The sequence below is a fragment of the Schistosoma haematobium genome, chromosome 6, assembly GCF_000699445.3.
Source record: "Schistosoma haematobium chromosome 6, whole genome shotgun sequence".
In the NCBI taxonomy this organism is placed as follows: Eukaryota; Metazoa; Platyhelminthes; class Trematoda; order Strigeidida; family Schistosomatidae; genus Schistosoma; species Schistosoma haematobium.
Window position 1 is genome coordinate 9,665,741 of NC_067201.1, and position 23,815 is coordinate 9,689,555.

Genomic DNA, 23,815 nt, shown 5'->3' on the forward strand with positions numbered 1-23,815 from the left:
ACTGATCCTAGTTAGAGAACTATTGCATGTCAAGAGGCAGTGGATGGCTGTTCAGTCCGATGACTTATCTGGTTAGCTTTAAACATTCATGACTGCACTGACAATCGAACCCAGCACCTTGATATCTAGCCGTGAGCACTCAGCCTGCAAACCAATGAGTTGTCATCCAATGCTTCACATTACCTGACTTCAATCATTTCGATGCATGCTACGATGATCTACCACTCCTCGTGGTGACTAACTGTTTCACACACAACTTCGTTGAAATAAACTGGTCACTTTTTCATACTAGATCTCCTGTGTTCTCTTGTCTTGTTTACCCAGTTACACGTGTAAAAATGTGCTTGTCTATTATGGCTGAAAAATTGTATTGTGACTAATTCATGAGAAACATGATCACTCAAACAGTAAGCGGGATCCGTATTCTATTGTTTATCCTACATGCATCACTGCCCTACCTAAATTATCTGGTCGAATTCAATTTTCATCTGCAAGATTTTTATCCCTTTCTATCAAAATTTGTTCATGATGAATATCGAATATTATTTATGAATGTCAAATAGTTTTGTTCAGATGACTGACTCCATCCCATGTTTAGTCATCTTTTTATATTTTTGTACTGTTACTGGCTGGTTTGTTCAAAATGGTCTCTTTTCAATTGATTGATTAACTGATGCAGAAAAGTGGACATCTGATTGTAGTACACTTCGGTGATATCATATTGAATGACAAGGGATACTTCACAACTCAATTAAGTTCATAATAATGAGTATAACCATAATTTATTGGAATGATTTCATCCTTGCTAAATCCATTTTATTTCTTTCCAATTATTTTTATGTTAGGACTCCATTCATGTTTATCACTCAGTCATTTGCTAATCAATCCTAATTTATTAAATGTTAAAGTTATCATACATAAGTAAGTTGGTTGCATAACGTAAGTTGCTGATTTGTTTGTAGTGAGGTTTAAATAAACATAATTAATAGAAGTTTTTATTTTCCCACTTGTTGTTATGCAGGACTACAAATGATCAACCATTATTACCATATACCTAGTAGAGGCTGATTGATTACAATCCTTAAAGCCAACAACTGGTTAATGCAGATCCTTCTACATAAAAGATCGTTAAGTAAATTTCGTTATTACAATGAAGGTTATATCTATTCTTTATCGGTGTATGTTAAAGCAAATCAGTGATCAAAAATATTTACTAAAAGTGGTTTGTTAAAATTGTTGAATTTTATAGTTAACATAATTCAAACAGTAGAAGATGAACACTCAGAATTGCAAACTGATTGAAACCAAACATATACACAGTGGAGTGGCAGCTGGGCGATCTAAAGACTAAGCGGCCGGGGCGAGACTAAAGCTCCCCTATTCTATCCCATGTGGGGTTGTTGATATACATTTCTAGGTAGTTCTTTAGTGCGACTAGTCAGCTATCAAGTAATTCCTGATTTCCAGTGGCTGTTTATCTAAGATTTAGTCAGTGATGTTGAATATAGAAATCAATATTATGTCTGTAAAGCCATTACTTATTTTTCAACTATATCGATGAAATTGCAGTAATGATCATTTGTCTATGTGACTCAACTCTATCGTACACTTTTGTTTGTTATTGTTCATTTAATGTATACATCTCTATCTCAGTGGAGGTTGACTGTATCATGAACAGCTCAGTGATTGCTTCTCAAACTGCAGCTCTAAGTGACACGCCGTTAAATCACCACAGTCTAGAATTTTCTTCAGAATTTTTTCAATCATCTATTATTCAGAATTAAATGGGTGAATATAAATTCTCCTTTTGTTTTCAATTTTGACCTCGCACTTGGCAACCAACCAAAATAAAGCGGAAATTATTATTTACACTACCATAATTCATGACGAATGCCAAGTTTCATTCTCTGTCGTTTTTACAAGTTTACATGGAAAATATACAGTTGTCTATGACAAAACTACCACTCCATCATGCTACGGATGTGTCAAGTGTATCACAGTCAGTCATGATAGAAGAAAAATTATAACACAGCAAAAGTGGTACCTATCACAGAAACTACTCCCAAATATCTACAATTGAGTAACTAAAAAACGGAAACATAACCGTAATCACTGATCACGATACACTCAGATGATTTGACAACATAAAGTTTATCCTCAACCAATTAATGTAGTTAAAATCAAGTAAAAAAACTACAATTTACATTTGACTGACTCCACCATAAATATCACCGAATGCCATATTAGATATGTGAGCAAATTCCCTCCCTCTCTCTTTTCTCCCTCTTTCTCTCAGGTATTTATCAATTCTCTTGCTGTAAATAGAAAGAGATTATTTTGACAACTGTAACCGCTTTTAAATGTCACTTACCGTATATGTAATTTTTTTTCCTGTATTTCTTTCTCCCTTTTCTTATAATGAAACATGATCAATTCAATGGATTATAATATTAACCTTTTAATAAGAATGATATATTTCTAATATATGATGATGTAACGAGTGGATTGCACGGTTAGATGCGCAGCGTTTATATTGATCGATTACAGTAACACGTAAGGACGACCTAGAGTCCCGATTGGTCCCGCTTCCCTGTCTAGCCCAGCCAGTTGAGTCTAGAACGCAAGTCACAGCCTCTCAGTTATGAATCGTTGTATTTCAAACATACTCCGTTTATATACCAACAAAACAGACCACATCGTACCATAAAAATAGAAAACAACATCTGTACAATATTTAACGAGTGAAATAAATAATGGCCAATAGGGAATGTCCATTTAGAGTCCGAGGACATCATTAGACTTAACATGATAATGATTGGTATATTCCTCAGCATCCCTAACAGATGAGTTGAAATTTTGATGAGAGAAATGAAATACATTTTTACGTTGAGTTATGTACTAGTTAGTCATACTGTAGTGAACGAGAACACGAGTGGAGACAATCGAATGTATTTGAGCACAAAAAAATTACAGAACACCTTACTAAAATCTGAGAATTATACAGTAAATAGTTAGTTTGCAAAATATCAGTCAATTATCTTAAACTTGACTGTTTCTTTTGCACATATTAATCGATCGTTTCAGATTTTATTGTTCATGCATTTTCATAGCAATTGCTTTCCGTTTCCGTTGTTTCCTAGTTCGATCTTCTACTGAAATAAATTCTATGCCCAACCATCATTATATGCTACTTATGTGGATATAATTAGCTCACACTACAATATAATATATATATATATATAATCACGCATAGAATAGGATCCCAGTTGTATTTCATCGATAGAATATCCTAAATAAGAGATAATCAACTGACAAAAGCAAAGAATACAATATTAGACATTACTAATGTATCAGTTTTAATTTGTATTTCATATATAAAAATAAGACAAATTATATGATTATTAGTCAGATTGAGATCTGAACGTTTTTGGTCTTCATCTGAGTGTACTCAGTCATCGATAATCATTATTAATTAGCTTGAGAGTAAGACGAAATTGTTGTATAGTTTGTTCTGATTTGTTGTCTGTGACTATTCAATTGAGGTCAGTTATTTAATGAGCGTAAACCATCTTCAGGCTGTACAAATAACTTCATAAAAACATCTTAATTCGTTTAATAGTTGACATTTCTCAAATTGAGTCTATTCAGACTTTGAATTTGTGGTTAGTGTCATTCACAAATTGATCAGATCTCATTGTGAATTCCGATTGTACACCAGGGATCATAAGAGAGCTAGTTTGTTATAGTGAGTGATTCATGAGCATTACAAAAATTGATTGAAGTTGAGTGAGTACCATTGATTCTAATGCATAAGGATTCCCTGTGAGACCTGAGAGTCTTGCGCTTGACCCATTCTGAAGTCATGAGTGAGGATTACTGAGGAGTTACATGCTAGATCGAAACATCTATTCAATGCTCCTCAAATTTAAATGACGAGCACAACCTACAAATTAAACCATTCTCTACAAAATTCTTTCAAATATTCGTAGTGTAGTAACACTATCTATTAATTTTATCGGTATACTACACCCTTAACTTACTTGTTCCCAAAACACATCAGTTTAATAGCATTTGATTTACACAGGAGATTGGATTAATAAACAGGAAGAGAGAAACCCAAAGCTACTGGATCAAAATGAATTTTATACTGGATAGCCGTATCGAAAATTTCAAACATCGACAGAAATTTACTAGTCTATTAATGAATTTTAAATGACTAGTCAATGTTTTCTTTTGTTTTCGGGCATTTATCACTTTGAGACAGTGTTTTCTACCTCAAATGTTCAAACAAGTACAATCTATCATTACATTTGAAGATCCTATTGACTGACATCACATGGCTAACATCTTTGAGTGTTTAGAAGAATAACTTTATAAATTTATTCAACCAGTTATAGATGGGAACTTAGATTTCTAGCTTCAAACAGTTTAACAATGAAAGAAATAAATCAAGCTCAGTTACATAGTGCTCATCATAGAGTTAACATTTATATGTGTAGGGTCTAGAGTGTACACTGCTAAATAGTCTTGAAATACGACTACCACCTTATATCAGTTTATAATGAAATTATTTACAAACAATCGGAATAGTCTTAGAATATTTAGAAGACAAAGTCTCATAACAGAAGATGAATTGATACATCATAGTCTTAGGACTTTTTTTAATCGAATTATGGGTATTAATATCCAATATGTATTTAATAAAACAGAACGAGAAAATTAATATTAAGGAGTAGTAGACTCCAGTTGCTTAAAGAGGTGATCAACAAATGTAAAACTGGTAAATTGACTGCAAATATGGATAATGGCTAGCAGTGGAATCCAGGACGCGCGTTTCGTCCAATTTGAGACTCTCCACTATCCGTCTTTGTATATGATGCTTGTGAATTAAGGTTATATCGAGGCAATACGTACAGTATTATCAATTGCAGTCTTAAACATCAATGGAAAGATTCAAACAAACAATACCAAGTGTCAGATTAACTGCCTAGACATAGAGAGAAACTGTCACTTCGAGCACTAGTAGTAATGTGGTATATTTTACTTATGTCAACAGATATAAGTAGTATGTAACACCAGTCGGAAGTGGAAGGCTAAGAAGATTGAATTGAAGAGAATAAAAGGAAAAATAGAAAGGAATTGTGAACTTGAAGAATAGTAAAAACTGTGAAGGATAAATGATAGAAGTTTACAAATGAAGTATTCAGTGTATAGTTCTTATATTTTACCAAAATTCTCTGAGTACTTGACCATATACTTTCATTTAGTTAATTTCATTCAAATTCATGTTTCACATTCCAAGTTAAGTAACTATCGATAATATTTATTTAACTAACTAAAGAAATTATGTCCATGTATACAAACCAGTTAAGATAATACATACTACTACTTACTTACTTACTTATGCCCGTTACTCCCAATGGGGTCGCAAACGCCATGCCCAACCCTACTCCTTTATCCGGGCTTGGAACCGGTAGTAGCCCCAAAGGGGCTCCAGGTGAAGTTACTACATACTAATAACTTTCTAATTTTCTATTATATAACAGAAAGAAAATTAGTTTCCCATTTCATCTTTAAGATATAATTACATGTTTGTGATTAGATTATTTTGTTTCTTTTTTCTTTCTTGGAACAAATGCAACATTTTTCATAGGGGATATATAAGTAGATGGATTTGTGATTGACAAGTTTTTCGAATGTAAATTACACGCATAACCATTAGCTTTGTGTATGTGTATATGTGTGTGTTTCTCTCCCTCTCTCTTCACCTTTACTTCATATATATATATATATATATATATATATAATTAGTATGTCTAATGTATAACATTACAGATAATATCATGTTTGTAACCACAAGAACAAGAAAAAAACATCCATCATTCAACACCTAACATATCTATGTTGATTAGTCGAATGATTATTGAGATATTACGGTTGAACAGGATTATCTTCGTTTCTAATGTTATTTAACATTCAAATGGCTTTTTCGTTGTTGTTGTTGTTGTACGTCCTCTGTCTTTAATTTAAACTGTCAATAAACTCGACATATCACTGATAGTAATAATATGATTTGATGTACTGATACAATGTTATTACCAGTATTATTTTTCTTAGATTTTAAGCATGAAAATGTATGTAAGTAATTGTGTGTATGGATAAATGATCATTTTGTTGTCAGTGTAAACATTTGCTTTCAATCAATCATTATGTTATTTGTTCTTTATTGTTTGAATTTAAAATAGATTTTATACAAATAATGGTACATGATGTGTATACAGTACGATATTGTTCGTCTATAGAGTGTAGACTGTCTTCAAGCACAGCAGGTTTGTAACAACACAGTATGAGGTTATGAATACATTGTATTGGTTTAATACCAACTTATATTTATATATAGCAGAGAAAAAGAATGTATGAAAGCTTTGGAAATTTGAAGAAAGTTAAAGATTTCTAGGTTACTTACTTACTTACTTACGCCTGTTACTCCTAATGGAGCATAGGTTGCCGACCAGCATTCTCCAACCCACTCTGTCCTGGGCCTTCTTTTCTAATTCCATCCAATTCTTGTTCATTTTTCTCATGTCTATTTCCATTTCCCGGCGTGTTGTGTTCTTTGGTCTTCCTCTTTTCCTTCGGCCTTGAGGATTCCATGTGAGGGCTTGTCTTGTGACGCAGTTGGGTGCTTTCCTCAATGTGTGTCCTATCCACTTCCAGCGCTTCTTCCTGATTTCTTCCTCCGCTGGGATCTGCTTTGTTCTCTCCCACAGTACGTTGTTGCTAATAGTGTCTGGACAACGGATCTGAAGTATTTTGCGTAGACAACTGTTAATAAACACCTGTATCTTCTGGATGATGGCTTTCGTAGTTCTCCAGGTTTCTGCCCCATACAGTAGAACTGTCTTGACATTTGTATTGAAAATCCTGACCTTGGTGTTGGTTGACAGTTGCTTTGAGTTCCAGATGTTCCTTAGTTGTAAATATGCTGCTCTTGCTTTGCCGATCCGCGCCTAAAGATTTCTAGGTAGAGTTGAATAATTACTAGTAGTGGGATCTAAGATCCACGTTCTGCTTTATTTTCTACTTATTAGCTGGATGTAATTATATCCTAGTGATATTCGTACAGAAACTTGAACCCAATTCATTTAACTTTGAATGTTAATTTGTTCTCCCCTTAGGTACCTAAATTCACTTAGCCAGTTCGCTCAGGATGTACATATATTAAAAGAGACTGATCAATTGAATTTATCAATAACAACAGTGGAAAGATTCAAATTCGTAAGACTTGCAGCATAATTTGTTTCTAGAAATCGTACGTAAACTCCTGACCAAATTGATTAACTAATTGTCTTCCATGAACAGAATACATATCACTTGAGTCTTCTTTTAAGAAAACCCCCTTTGTGTATTCAAAAACAGTTTGTTCTCACATTAAACCTACCCTGGTAGTATTGACTTATTACCTAGAGTGATTAGGTTTAAAATTGTGTTCACATTATTATTATTATTACTCTTATTATTATCCTTGTCTCCTCTTACTCCATTTCCAGTCTAGTTGACCTCTTATTTTTATATATCAATGTTCTTAACAAGCATATGTGTGAACAGATTGTTCGAAATGTATTGCGCTAATATATCGCATAGTTCTGATAATCTTTGTCGTCTGATTACATTATCGAGACATATCACTTGGTAATTTATTAAAGTTATAACCTGAGTTTTTAGGAAAATGTAACTAAATACCAGTGGATAGTAAATATGTACTATTATTTTAGGAATAAAAATAATAGCATTGTTCTACCGTTTCGTCCTATTATGAGACTCCTTAACAGTGCCCATCCACAAAACCGCACTCAAGATGCGAACCTAGGAACTTTAGTCTCGCTCGTGAACACTTGACATCTAGACCAATTAGCCGGAATCCAACGATGTTAATAAATAACTTCAATCGACCCGTGATCTAGCGCAACCCTTCATCCATTGTCTGATGTGGATAACTGTTTAACACCCGACGTGGATTTGACTCCAACGGTCATGGCTTTTCATTATATTGACTCTTGAATTCAACTGTGATAATGCTATCATCTCCACAAATCCCCATAATATTACTACTAATAGTAATAATAACCGATATTCGTCTTAAAAATCTAAATTTCATATCGACAAATGAACTATTCATTATACTACTGAATAGATTTTTAATTAAGTAGCTGATATAACAGACTTGTTTTAAAATTTTAAATAGTTAATTTCACAAATTTTCGATTTCATATCACTGTACAATAAATATTGTTAGTCTGGTCAAGGAAAATCCAAACATATAATTTGTCTGTGCTCAGAATCTGTCTGAAGGTCGAGTGATAGGTGGGAAGTGATAAACAAAGACATAGTATTGGATAAAGCTGATAATGTACTTTGTCAAGATCTTAGCTCTTATATACATGAGGGACAGATGTATATATTTCCATAAGTTGTGTACACTTTCATTCAATTCGCCAATTATAACTTCCAGGATATTTTGAGTATACTCATTCAAGCAAAATAGACGGTGTTCGATTAATCACTTTCGTCATTTTAGATTGGTAATTTTGTATTTCACATGGTAAAACGAAATAGATGAGCCAGTTTACCTGTAACGTTGGTATGCTTTTACTAAAGTTATAGACAGAGACTTTGTGATTAAAAGAATACAAATCTCAACCACTAAACTAATCCTGCACACACATTTCCCGATGTCCGTTTGCATGCATCTGGGTTGATGGTTGAATAACCGACTCAAGTTTAATTGACTGGGTAGTGAGTAACATTTCTAGCTCACACACGAATAAAGGCAATAGTTTAAAGTTGGTTGTGTGATATGTGTTTGTTAGTATAGAGATGTGGAAATTGTTGGATTTCATATAAATCACAAATTGATATAAGTTAGACAACCATTGAAAACCTGGAAGCATTAGATGGCTATTCCATCTTTGTATAGGAATCCTTAACAGTGCGGATCTACAAAATTTGGAAGCGGTAATCAATCTCAGGACCACTACTCTCGTGTATGAACACCCAACTTCTAGACGACTTACTCAGGATCCAATGGTGTACAAGTTTCATATTAGAACGAAACAGATTTTTAATGGTTATGTAAATTTGACCAATTCATGATTTTATTCGCAAACCGGTTTTTCGTTACTACATAACTAAGTACTACTTCCTTCTTCTCCTCCTCCTATTATTGTGTTTAATCTTTTTATTTCTTAACAACCACTGATACTTTTAATTAACATGATGTATAACTCTTTCATTTTTCACTTCATACTACTCACAAGGAGTTAAAGACATATCTCTAATAATATGGATACATTATATGCTATCAATTGATTAGTATTAATTAATCATGAATAACTTTTGAGTGTATAATTACACTAAATCTACTACATTTAATAACTTAATGAATCAATTTTCATTATGAATGATACTTGTTTGAACTATCCTACAGACTGTAACAACCTTTCATTTCATTAATTCCTATAAAGATTGTGGTTATTTCTTTTATCACGTTACAGTAAACTGATAGATTTTTATAGTATTACTTAGGTTTAATATTGAATTAAGAAATATCATCAGTTTGGCAAAATTAGTTTAACAGAAATGGATTGTATAGATTGGTGAATGTTATTAAGATCATGAACGGATTTCAATTAGTCTTAATTAAATTCATTAATATCTGTAACTCTACACTGATAAGTATCCCTTACTTACTGATGACTAGACTCCAGAATTCTAGTAAGAAGCCGTGACCAGTGGAGCTAAATTCTATAGGGTATGAACAAGTTATTAACCGAAAACAACAAAAGATAGTCTAGAAATATAATGATATGGCTAGTTTGACTTGTACTCCATTGAATCCCTGCTCAATAGTCTAGAAGTTTAATGTTTGCATGCAAGATCAAGTGTCCTAAGTTTAAAACAGTTGGTCCCTTTGATAAATTTCGATAATGCAATGAGAAGATGAAGTTTATCAGAATTATGTGATATATTTGCGCAATACGTTTCGAACAATCTGATCACACATATACTTGTTAAGACATTTTTTAAAGTTTAGCCACTGGATGTGATGTCATGGATGTACACTATCAAGGTGTCTTATATTAAGATGAAACAACTATCCAGTACTTTCAGGTTTCCAGTTGGTTGTCTTATTTAGATCGATTCACAATTCCAATAAAAGTCATTTTTCATTATGAGGATTTGTGGATATTATAGTAATTTAATAGCTGGATTCATGAGTCAATTGAAGCTAGACAACCATGGAAAAGCTGGAAGCACTGAACGGTCGTTCTGTCCTAGTATGGAACTCCTTATCAGTGCACATCCACGATCACGCACTCAGGACTCGAATTCAGGACCTTCAGTCTCGCGCACGAAGGCTTAACCTCTAGACTAGCTTCAAGATGGATTCCCTGGAACTCTAGTGAGGAGCTGTGACCGATGGAGTCCAATTATTCACCTCATCCACTGGATGAAGGGTTGCTCAAGATCATAGATCGATCGACTCGTGAATTCAACTGTTCAAATACTACAACCTCCAGAATTCCCCATGCCGATATATAAATAACTTTACAGTGTATATATATTTCCCAGATGTCTTTTAAATACGTAACAGTTATACACATTTTTTCCTCCTTTAAAATTCAGAGTCCTAAGTCGTTGAGATTTTTTGTAATTATTTAACTAGATATACTAAATGTTTGTTGATCCTGTTTGGCGTCGGATGACAGCTTTTCACTCAATCCCTTTGTTGAAAAAAACGCTTACCACATGATAGCAATTATTAAAACTACTTAGGAGAATACAATATCTAATTGTTTCGTTCCGCTGTTGTGCAGTCAAGTTACACCAGTTTCCCAAGCGCTTATTTAACCTGCTATGTCAGTGAGAAGAGATTAAGAATGTTTCTGGGAACTGTAAATCTTTACAACTGATTGTTCACTGAATACAAGCCAATATCATATATATCCAGCCCTTCTTAGTGCTGATTAAATTCCACCGATCAAGTTGGTATGTGTTCACTAATCTAAGTGAACTGACATCACGTGTACTATGTTGAGATTAAAGGTCTACAGATCGATAGAATTCTATCAGCTTTAAGGACTTAACGTAAATGACATTGGTCACTACTCAGTGATCAATCGATTACAAATAAATCTCACTCTTTCAAGAGATCAGTCGCTTACTAAATATCTCCATTTAATCATCTGTAACTGCGAAGCACGATAAAATGGAATCGAATTTGCCACAAAGCATCAATTCTTAAGATCACTGATCTACCTTCCTGACGTGTACCGAAAAGCATCAATTGTAGGTCCGGGATATCCTGTTGTCTACCTCCAACTACCAAATTACAAACTGGAATTAGTAAACTTAAAAAATGAACACAAATGATTGGCATATATACATCTGTTCCCCTCATCTATACAAGAGATCAATAAGCTGAGACCTTTGCTAAAGGCATAATTTATTTCATTCAATAGTGTTTTGTTTATTATTTACTACCTACTGTCTAACTTTGAAATGAACATCTAAGCACAGGTATGTGATAGATCTAGATTTGGCCGGCGTATCATTAACTGGACTTTGTATTCACTTACGTTTTCATCAAAATTAAATTTCAATTATGTTTGCGCTAAGCTTTTAGCTTCATCAATCTTGACATTTGCATCAAAATGTGAATATTTTGAAGAAAAATATTTAAATCAGTAAATTGTGTCAAGGAACACATTACGTCGGGAATAGCAAGCAAACATCAAAAGAAGGAATAGCAACTGGTACAAAATGAGAAGGTTTGTACAAGACAGAGATCGAGTGCGGGTATCAGTCAATTTGTGTTAAATCTGTTTATTGATCGCTCAAAACATTTGAAATGGTATGTAATTTATTCTTGATGAAGTTTAATTAGTAGTATTTACTTCAACAAAGCAGTCTTGTTCCCTTGCAATGAGGTAAAATTATTCTACATTCATAACAAATAGCCGTATCAATAGTAGAAATATGTATTTAACCAAATTCAAAAATTCGAAAAATCAATCTTTTTTCAAGGCATTGCAGTACTGTCTAGAGTAGAGGAGTGAATTAAATTAAAAATTAAAATGAATAGAAGAAGTAATTAGTAAAAATACGGTATTATTAGTCATTTGTTATCAGTCCTTGAAAATTATTATTCATTTCTCAAACTACTAAATATTATTCAAGTAGTATGTCTAAGTAAACACAAAAAGCAATCAAATGATAGGATCAAGTTTGAGGTAGTGAGTAGTCAACATTTTCAGAAAAGATGAAGCCATGATGTATAGAAATCTAGACAAAATGAATACACACAAGATAATTCTGAAAATCATACAAGAAGTTAATAATGAAACTCATTTTAGTATTAATTCATCTCATATTTGCTCGTTGAATCTTCCCATTGAGGTTTAGGACTGTGATTGATCAGTATCTTATGACTATATGTGCATCCTATGCTAATTGCCTCGATATTGCCTTAAGTTACTAGTAATATAAATATAGGTGGATGGTGGCTAGTAGTGTATTTCGAGACACGCGTTTCGTCATATTTGGGACTCGTCAGCTGGATGTATCTGTATACCTGAGTTGATTTACACTCTGCGACTCGAACCTATCACCTTTCGTTCTTAATGCTATCGCGTTATCTACTAGTGGGTACCTGGACTTAGTAGCTAAGCGGATAACTGGATAGCGTTTGAGTTGGAGGATATTTGATTCGAGTCTCAGAGTGAACATTAATTCTGGTTGCAGGTACGTCCGTTTGACGAGTCCCAAATATGATGAGATGCATGTCCTGGGTTCCAATGCTAGCCACCATTCATATCTGCCCATAATGTTAGTATTCTTTCTAAATCCATCTTAAGTACTTCACATTTTCATTATTATCAAAGTCTAGTTTTTACTTTGAGTTCTTCTCAAACGCATCATTATTTTAAAATTCTCTAATATCTGCTCTCATGTTTATAATTGCTTCGGTTGATTGAGAATATGCACAGATTTTCACATCTAGGTTATGGTTGATATTCGTTTGTATCGGTAGGCACTTCTTCATTCGATCCATCTGCAGTTATTTTATAGTTTACATCACGAACTGATCTTGTTAGATAACCATCGAAAAGCAGGAAGTAGTGATATGTCTGTTTAGTCCTCGTGGAGTACTCCTTAATAGTAGTTTACACCCAGAACTTTATCTGGGATCATAGGGGAAATATTTTGGTATCGCGGTCAACGTTTTGCATTCGGAGCACCAAGACGGTATTCAGTGGTTTATATTTCTACTTTCAGTCAAATCACGACATTGCCCAACCATCATCCAATGCTATAGGAGATTTGTTTCACACAAGGACGAAACACTTGTCCAATTTGTCGTAAAAAAGTTCTATAGACATTGTGAAAGTTTCCGATTTTATTATCTCTTACCATACCAGTCAAATTATGTCATAGGTATTCCTGAAATAAACATTCTATCATCTATGTGAATTCACCCGACTGAGATTTATTAACATAGTTTACTGGTGAGACTACAATTTATAGACGACCTTTGAGCGACGTTAAAATGGCCTTGAAAAGGTCCACTTACTTGCTAGAGCTAAATGAGAATTATAAACCATTGTGAAGAATAAGGATTATGATTTACAGTTGATAGTTACGGTTAAGAATTAGATTTAAAGTTTTCATCACGAAATAATATAAGCTAAAATTTCAAAACGCTCTTTAACTAAATAGATGAATGAATGTGACACCCAAATCTAAGGCCTGTTATCCTGAATCTGATTGATTCGTTCATAAATTATAGACATTAACGCCGTTGGATACCGACTCAGTGGTCTAGAGGTTAAGTGTTCAAGCGCGAGACCGCTAGGTCCTGGGTTCGAATCTCACGAGGCGGGATCGTGGGTGCGCGCTGCTGAGGAGTCCTGTGCTGGGATGAAACGGTCATCCAGTACTTCCAGGTTTTCCATGGTGGTCTAGCTTCAATTGATTCATGATCTCAACTATCAGAATAAATAATTGTATGTTTACATAACAAATTTGTGAATTTTATTGTTTTAAAACTGTTAATCATAATTTTGTTACAGAAAACGTTTGGTTCTGAACAGTTTTTAACACTACCTTTAAACAGGTGAAGAATTTCAATTACGGAGAAGAATATTTCTCATTCTGATAAATGCTTTTTAGTAATGTAACGCTTTATAAGTTAAATGGATTTATTACAAGTCACTAACTAGTGACCAATAAAACGTTTGTCTAATTCCTCAGTTTTAATTGAACTCTATCGATCAAATTGCACTGTAGTCACTAGCCTAAGTGACTCAACATCGTCGCATACACCATGTTGTGATGTTAGGTAATTGAAGATAGTCAGAAAATAGGTAACCCTGTTTAATCTAGATTTTCAACTAGTTGGTATATGTCATCAAGCTATATCGAGCTGCTTAGACTATAGGTCATATTATTACTATTATTATTATTATATTTACATTAATCAGTTAAGCCGACAAAATCTTTATTGCACACATTTAATAATATTTCATAATGTTTGATAATTTCAAGTCCTTATCAGGGCTCCTTTTTCGGTTTCAGATAAAAAGCTTTAATGAATCTATCATAATGAATTTTAAAGTGTTTTGAAAACTTGATTTAAACTAATATTAACCTTTCTACAGATAATGATAATCTGATCGATAAGGTCATCTTTTCATTTTAACCGTCCAAAGAAAATAGGAACACTTTGTTACATTTCGGCATTTATTGAAGTTGCATTTTTGATCATAGGCGGTATATAAGGGAGAGAGAGAGAGAGAGAGTCAGAGAGAAACCATCAAAGAATGAATGATAGTTTTTTAAAAACTTATATTATTAGGTCAATATTGTCCACTGACTGTATCAAAGTGTAAGAAGATATATTGACCTAATTAACACTGATTTAACCAATGAGTTTTATAATAGATATTTGAGTGTAATAAAGTTACATCTTACATTTCATTTATATTATGTCATATATTAATCATAATATAATTTGAAAATGTTAATTGTAGACTATTAATTTACAGGATTTGTGGAGATTGTAGAATTTTCACTGGAATCATGAACCGATGAAAGTTAGACAATCAGTGAAAATTGGGAAATGCTGGATAGTTTTTCTGTCGTAATTCCATAGCACTGTATACCCAAGAACCCATCACAAGAAAACGAATCCAAGACATTCGGCTTTGAACGCGAAAGCTTAATCTCTGAATCACTGAACCGGCACCCAGTGGTGCTAGTATCTAACTTCAATCGATTCATGATCTAGCGCAACCTTTCATCTATCGCCTGCAGTACATTTCACACCCGATACGGATTTAACTCCAGTGGTCAAGGTTTTTCACTAGAACTCCAAGAGTTCCATCTTAAGGCTGGCTCAGTGCTCTAGAGATTAAACGCGAGACTGAAGGTCCTTGGTTCGAGTCTCCCGTACGGGACCGTGAATGCGTACTGCTGAGGAGTCCCTCGATAGGACGAAACGGCCGTTCAGTGTTTCCAGGCTTTCAATGATGGTCTAACTTCAATAGATTCATGATAAGTTAGGAGTCATCGAAATGGGAAACTGTGGAGATTGTGGTAATTCTAACAGTTCCTGGGTGCATACTATTAAAGAGTCCCATACTATGACCAAAAAACCATCCAGTGCTTCCAGGTTTTCGGTGGTGGTCTAGCTTAAATCGACTCATTAATTCATTTGTTACAGTCGGGAATTATCAGTTGGATAGATTCGTATCTTATTAAATATTATTTTATTTAATTTCAGGTAGTTCATGGCATCTCTCCTACACTTAAGTTGATTTACGTTTAATTTTGTCAAGCTCCTCAATTAACTTTATTATTGTCATGTCTACATGAACATGCATACTTAATCACATGTGACAGCCTACGAATATATATATATATATATATATATATATATATATATCGCTTTCTCGCCTCTATATTCGCTCGCTCGTGTGCATTAGCTTTTCTATTCGAATTCGTTTGGTGTACTTCTGGCTTAGTAATCTGTGCTATTAAATAATAAACTGGAGTAGGTACTTTGTTTTGCCTGCTGAGTTCATACACATAATAATAAAATAATGTTAGTAATTAAGATTAGGAGTTAGGATTAGGTGACATCATATATTATAGGTGGGTCCTAAACACAATATCTTAAGTTTTAGTACTATTATAAAGAACCAGTTATTTATCATTGATATCTCTGACTACAACTGTTAAGACAACAGGGTCGTTGATTGGTATATTTGGGTTTTAACAGTATATTAAGCAGGTTATTTCTCTGATATACTGATTAATCATCATATTTACTAACTTGATTTCATACCGAATACTACTCATTAATAGATCTGAGGGCAACTGATAGTCCTTCAAGATATTCTGACCAGACAGCAACTGTCTCACATTTAGAGTCGTTATCATTGATTTAATCCTACCGTAAATCACTCTGTGAAATTTTAATGAGAAAAATAACATACACAGTCATCATGAAAGATTGCTTCGAAATTCTGTTAATACGTAGTTGTAGCTATTTTTGTTATATCCCGATGAGAATAATGAATGATAACTGTTGGGATCTATTTCTGGACTAATATTATACGCATACTTTTGTCGTATAATTTTTAAGTAATTAAACTATTCATATTCGTGTTCCTCTTATCATAAGCTTTATTTTGACCTATGAACTATTATTATACGTAATACCATTCTCGAGTTATACCCAGTCTATCAGTTACTGTCTCCCTCATTCACAGATACTTTTGGCTAAATCTTGTACAAATATTTTTTTTTTATTTTACGGCACGATGTGATCTGTTTGGTTTGTATATAAACCCAGTATGTTTGAAATACATGATTCATATCGTAGAGGCTGAGATTAGTGTTCTGGACTTAACAGGCAGGTCTAGGCGGAAAGCATGACCGATAAAGACTCTAGACTGCTTGTACTGATTTATGGGTTGTTGGTCTGGTCGGTAAGTCACTGTTCTCTAATTGACGGTATCATTACGTCATATATTAATAGGGCACAAGGTCCACAAGTTATAACAATTTTACCATACTTCGAACTTTTTATCGATAATCTCAAAATTACTAGGGAAGTTGTAAAATGTTATCGCTTGATGAACAAAGATTTCAAAATTTGGTACATTGTAATATGCTATTTCATAGTAGAACTAACCAATTTTCTGCTTAATACTGTACATTATTAAAATCATCTATCCTTGATACGTTTCGTAAGTGATTTGGTAGTACTACAACAAAAATGTTTAATCTTCGGTTTAACATATTTCACTGATTAATATTATCAGTAGTATATGCACAATAACCAACTTCATTGATAGAATTTAATCGGTATTAAAGATTTTGGTTAACATAATGTTAATTGTTTCTTTGCGATTACTTAATTGTAAATATTTTGGTCATACAAGAGGTCAGTTGTAGCCTGAATAGTTTAGTAATAAAATCTTAGAATATGACGCTGGATAACGTTGGTTTGGATCCTACAAAAAGTAGCTGATTCATTCAAGATTGCTGATATGTCTTTTTGATGAATGTTAACTAGTATAATACTCAGGTGCAGGATTATCAACTAACTCTACCCCCCCCCAAATATATGTATACACGTCTTAACAAGTGAATGTATGATCAGGTTACTTGAAATGCATTTCATTGATATATCGTATGGTTCATCCAAACCTGACAGATGCTTCTTTCTATCGCATAAAATTGACTCATTAGACCGTGGCTTTATGAATATCGTCAGTCTCTTGCTTGAACATATATTTTTATTTATAGTTTCACTGTATTTAGCAAATACTTGTAGAACTGACCGAATTAAAATGGTCCCTGACTTTATCCGCTATTGATTTGAATACCTATTGATACCAAAAAAATGACATACTGATCATTCGATAGACAAAAATTTAATCTATCACTCAAGTCAATCAGTGTTAATTCTTCATTGCGTATATCAAACTACCTAGTTCATGGCGCGATAATGGCTTCTGTTGATGTAGGTTTGGAAAAAGCTGGGGATGAACTAGTCAAGATATGAGAACAGTCTATGAGAAAATTGATTGTTGATCTGAGCCATGTTTGTAGGTACATGCTATCCGTTTATGATCCATATGATAACCCCGATTAAAAGTTGTAGATCACCAACCTAGATGATCTGTGTCCAACGATTGGGGGCCTACTCGAGTTAGACAAGAATGGTGTGAACAACCAAATAACATCGAAGTCACACCTCGCAGTTAGCACCTAACATGAACTACCCTTTCGTCTTATCGAGGTACTATGACTACTTTGATGACCGCACAACACAAACGACGTTATTACAGAAATGTATTATTAAGGGTAAGTACATAGAACCACCACCTCATGGGCCAGTCACTGACGTATAATTAATTAACTGATGCGCTCGGATTGTTCTTTACTTTGGTGAGGTCCAACATTTAGTATATTGACTACCAGAAGATTTGGCTAGCTCTCACTAACATTTCACTGACCTAACAAAGTTAAAAATCTTGAATCATATGACTCCGAATAGGTTAAAATTATCCTTGTGCATTCACTCTTTGCTATTCCTTCATATGTTGAGTTTTAAAATTATCCTGTACTTTCCATCACACTGTAAGGCCAGCGACATGTCACTAAACTCCAGCCAAATCATCCGGCAGTTGGGTCATTGAATATCAAACAAATCATCGATCCTCGTCAAGGTCAATGACAACCAACGCACACCAGTTAATCGTACGCCATGGACTGGCCCATGCGGCAGTGGTCTTACTTTCGCTTGTATCTACCTTAACTAACGTATTTCTGTAGTAACGTCCTCTGTGTTGTACAGTCTTCAAAGCATCTATGGTACCTTGATACGTCAATGGGGTAGTTTACGTAAAGTGCTGACCACAAGATGTGACTTTGACGTTAGCTAGTTTGTCACATCATTCACGTCTAACTCGAGTAAGCCTCCAATCATTTCAACATAGATCATCTACGTTGGTGATCTACAACACGAATAAATTCCTTCTTCTAAAATCATTTCGTCTATATCTAATATTTTCTATTATCATTTATATTATTACTACTTCTATTTATTTGATATTTATCTTGATTATTTTATTTCATTATGTTAATTTCTATGTGACAGTTTGAACTGGAACACGTACAATAACAAGTTCTGCATTGTTTATATCTAACTGAATACACATTGATTGTTAACCATTCCATTGAATGATATCATTTCAATTAATCGAAACATCACATCATTCTTATAAAGAAACTAATTAAAGATTGAATAATGTTAAAAACAATAAAAGAAGAAGAAGAAGAAGAAGAACGTTATCATTGTAACCATAACTAATTGATGATGTAACATGACAATATTTCATAATGAGTAACTCGATAAAATATGCTTGAATGAATTAAATACAATGTATTTCAGATTTATGAGAGAGAGAGGGGGAGGGAGAGGGACGGAGAGAGAGAGCGAATTAAGAGCGTATTGATGAATATGACACGTGCTATAGATTGGTACGTTTTAATCATGTAAACATAACACTCCCCTCTTTATTGAGTGAATTTATTTACGATAATGAAAAAAGGAAAGAAAAAAGAGAAAAAAAGAGAAAGGGAAAAGAAATCTGATAAAACGGTGAAAATTTACTCATCACAATTAAACTTTATTTTTTCTCAATTTACTTCTTATCAGTTTAATCATTAGAAAATGTTTTTATCTATGAAATGTACTGTAAAGTGTAAACTTAATGAATCGTTGAACATTAGTTATGTTATTTAATGTGAAATTTTAATCGTACTAAACACTTACACATGCACACAGACACACACATACACATTAGTTGAAGAATATGAGTAGTAAATTCTCTCCTTTTCTTTTTTGACCTTTATCTACATTGATTGAATAGATGTTTGTATTAAAATAGTATTCTATATTCATGTTAATAGTGCATCTGTAAATGTTGGTTATGTGATCAAATTATTTATTTATTTAAGCGCTTAAACATAGGTACAAGAAGGTATCGAATAGATATGCACCGGGTGTTCAAACCGAAACAGGTAGTTTTCTTAAGGGGCCACATCCCGAACCTTTGACCTAAAGGTTTAATCCACAAGGCAGTGGAGCAACGTGAGGAGATGTAGTCCCATAGTAGCCGATGACCAATAATTGGTTCATATTCCGTTTGTTCCCTCAGGATACTGGAGCCAGTCCATGAGCACCATTGGTTTGGAATCAGGATTTTCCAACTCCCCTAGGTAAATCCTCCATATCCACTAACCCGGTTAAGGTGCCAGACATTCGCATTTCGCCCTGTCGATTTCATAAACAACACACTCGTCACGAGAAGGCAGTGAGTAGGATGTCCCTGGCAGTGGTTGTATGCACGTGGGCATGTGAGAGCATTTGGAGAGAGAGAGTTGACTCTTCTCACTCTCGGGCGTACCAGGGCATTTGAGGGCTATGAGATCAAAAGATGGACATTATAACTATTGTTGGAAATAAACTAATTTAAGAGGTGGACATGTTTGTAATCAACAATATTTATGAATAAAAATGAATGGTAGGATGAAATATTTATGTATTTAGTTTGATATTATGATCTACCAATAAAAATCGCATATTCATAAAATGAAGTTAATTGGAAATATATAACATTAATTCAATATTTATATTATGTTTAACTTTGAGACTCGATAGAACTTTGGGATACGCTATGTTGAAGAGTTTCAAACAGAAAAGATACTGTGTCAAGTGTGAGGCAATTACTCACCGAAGATAATGGAAGATAGATTGTTTGAAATAAGACGTTAACTCCATTTGATGACACTTCTGTGGTCTATAGGTTAGACGTTCAAGCGCATAGACCGAATGACCTGTGTGTCGATTCCTGCGTATATAGTCATATATACACACCGCTGAGGCATCCAGCAAGAGGTCAAAACTGTAATGCGATGCTCCCAAGTTTCCTACGATGGCCTAACTTAGATCGGATCACAGTTTCAGTGAGGAAAACATAGTCTCATCGTCCTCCTCAGTTCTTGAAGTTCATCTTTATTTTAAAATAACACTTAACAAATAACATTGAAACCATTATGAGTGAAGTCTTTAATATTAACAATGATACTAAATAACTCTAAACAAAATACTATGGATTTTTCTGTTTTATAAACTTGAAAACATTTCAGCATGAAAGTGCCTACCATTAGTTATCGTTTAATATTGTGTTTACTTATAAGTAGTACAATATTTTCACACACATTTGTCAAACTTTATAGACCCAACATTGTTATTACCTTACTAAACGAAATGTTAATAAATTAATTTAAATTGCCAGATTTGTTCACCACACACTGATGTAAAATAAGCCCCATATATATTTAAAAACTTTACGAATATAATATTTCAACGATATATTTAAAAAGTTGAATTCACGAGTCAATCTAAGCTAGTCCCGCGTGCGGAATCGTGGATGTGCACTACTGAGGAGTCCTACACTAGGACAAAACGGCCGTCCAGTTCTTTCAGGTTTTCACTGATGGTCTAGCTTAAACTCACTCGTGAATTCAACTGATAAGATACTACAATTTTCACAAATCTCCCACACTGAACAATATATTTCCCAAGGATTTTTGAGAATATTTGATATTTGATTTGGAACCGAAATCAGCAGGATAGTTTCATACTGTTTTTAGCTTATTAGATGGGTGCACTAGTATCCTATTATCGGTATTCGCATTAAAACTTGAATCAAGCGGTTCCAAAACTGTATAAACGTCATTTATAATTATCTGTCTGTAATTTACATATATCTACTTTTAGTAACCATGTGTCAATACTATAAATTACCATAGAGCTTGTAATTCTCTATCATGTAGGTTTATTAGTGATTACTGACAGGAATTCAAAAATGTAATTATCCCGTCTTCGACCTCGTTTCCAATCGTTCTTTATTCGATATCAATTCGTGTCTAAAATTATTATTGAATATATAAAGTGGTCTACTCGGAAGTTTGAGTCAATTATTTTCTAGTTATGTAAACATTACAAATAATCTGCCCATTTAAGATTAATTTACATTGAATTATTATGAACGCTAACTAATTATATGTACACATGAGCTATTTTAATAGGCTTATAAATTTATTTTGCTCCCAGTTGAAGAAGAAATTAGGAAAAGATTCTGAAGGTAGATCGGACATACATTGCAAAAATCATCGAACTACATAACGAGGTAAGCCACAACTTGAAATCTTGAAGGGAAACGTAAAAGATGAAGACTAAGGAACACATTGCATCGGTAATTAAATACAAACATCATAAGAGTGAATAGCAACTGAAAAGAACTGTAAAGGATTGTCCAGTACAGTATTGGATGAAGAATGCTGGTAGGCGACCTGTAAGTAAGTAAGTAAGCAAGTAAGTGAGTAGGTAATAAATTTATTTTGACATGAAATACTGACAGCAAAATCTGACTTAAGGCCCCTTCATGGCGCTGGTGGATAGTTGGGGCAACCCTAATAGCCAACTTAGGCGCTCTCAGAGATCGGGCCGATCACCCACTCTGTTGTATCTGACCAATCCTGATTTCTATACTTAGGGCTCATTATACCGCTCGGGCTACCCGATGTGTATGCTTTTGTATTAGAATTGCAGAAGTTCTCTGACTTATGTAGTTCATGTATATAGGTATATGCGAAGCGTACGCATACGGTGTCATACAAAGGAAACATTGAGCTGCAAAAGTGTCCGCCCCATGTCTAATAAATTCAGTGGCCTATATATTAGGTCAAACACACAATAAAAAGACGTGGTAGCAAATACTAGGGTATAATATGTGAGAGTCAGTTTGGTGTAGCAAATACGTTTTCTTTGGGAGCAGTGAACATCTACCCTCTCAGATGGGTGAATATACCTATGTGTATGCTATGGGATGCATGGGGTAAAACCGGTGTGCTTGTAACGTATATTTGCTCACAGAGTATGTAAACATGCATGCCGTGTGTTGATTAGTATGCAAGTATATTATACATATCCATAGTGAGTAAATCGAAAACTATTTTACTTGTTCTTTAGGTGTAATACCATTATGCATCCAAAGACCCATAGGGCCGCGGTCCCCACTAAATCCATACTGACAATCATCATGTCCTCAATAGTGACTAGATTCAAAAGGAAGTTTACTGAATCCTAGTGGGAAATCGTGACCAGTGGTATTCATTCGTGTCAGATGTGAGCAGTTTACACACGATAGACAATAAAAGATGATCACGAATTATTGTGAATTGATTGAAATTAAATATGTACACCATTGGATGCTGATTTTATGGTTTAGAAGTTAAGTGTTCATTAAAGGAATTGAAGAAACTAGGCCTAATCTCTGGCTTCAACTTCTTAGATGAATATATCAGTAAATTACTATACCAGTTGTCTAACGCATCCTGACTTTTTAAGGTTGTCTATTTTTGATCGTTTCATGATCTAAATAATATTAATATGAGTTTAGGGGTTGTGAAGATTGTTAAGTTTTTGATTGAGACTATCAACCGATTGATGTTAGACCACCACTGAAAACCTGAAAGCACTGGACTGCCGGTTCGTTCTATTGTAGGACTCCTCAGCAGCATCCACGATCCCGCACCCCGCGAAATTCGAACCCAGGGCCTTCAGTATAGTAGGTTAAGCGTCCGCGCACTGCTGAGGAGTCCCACAATA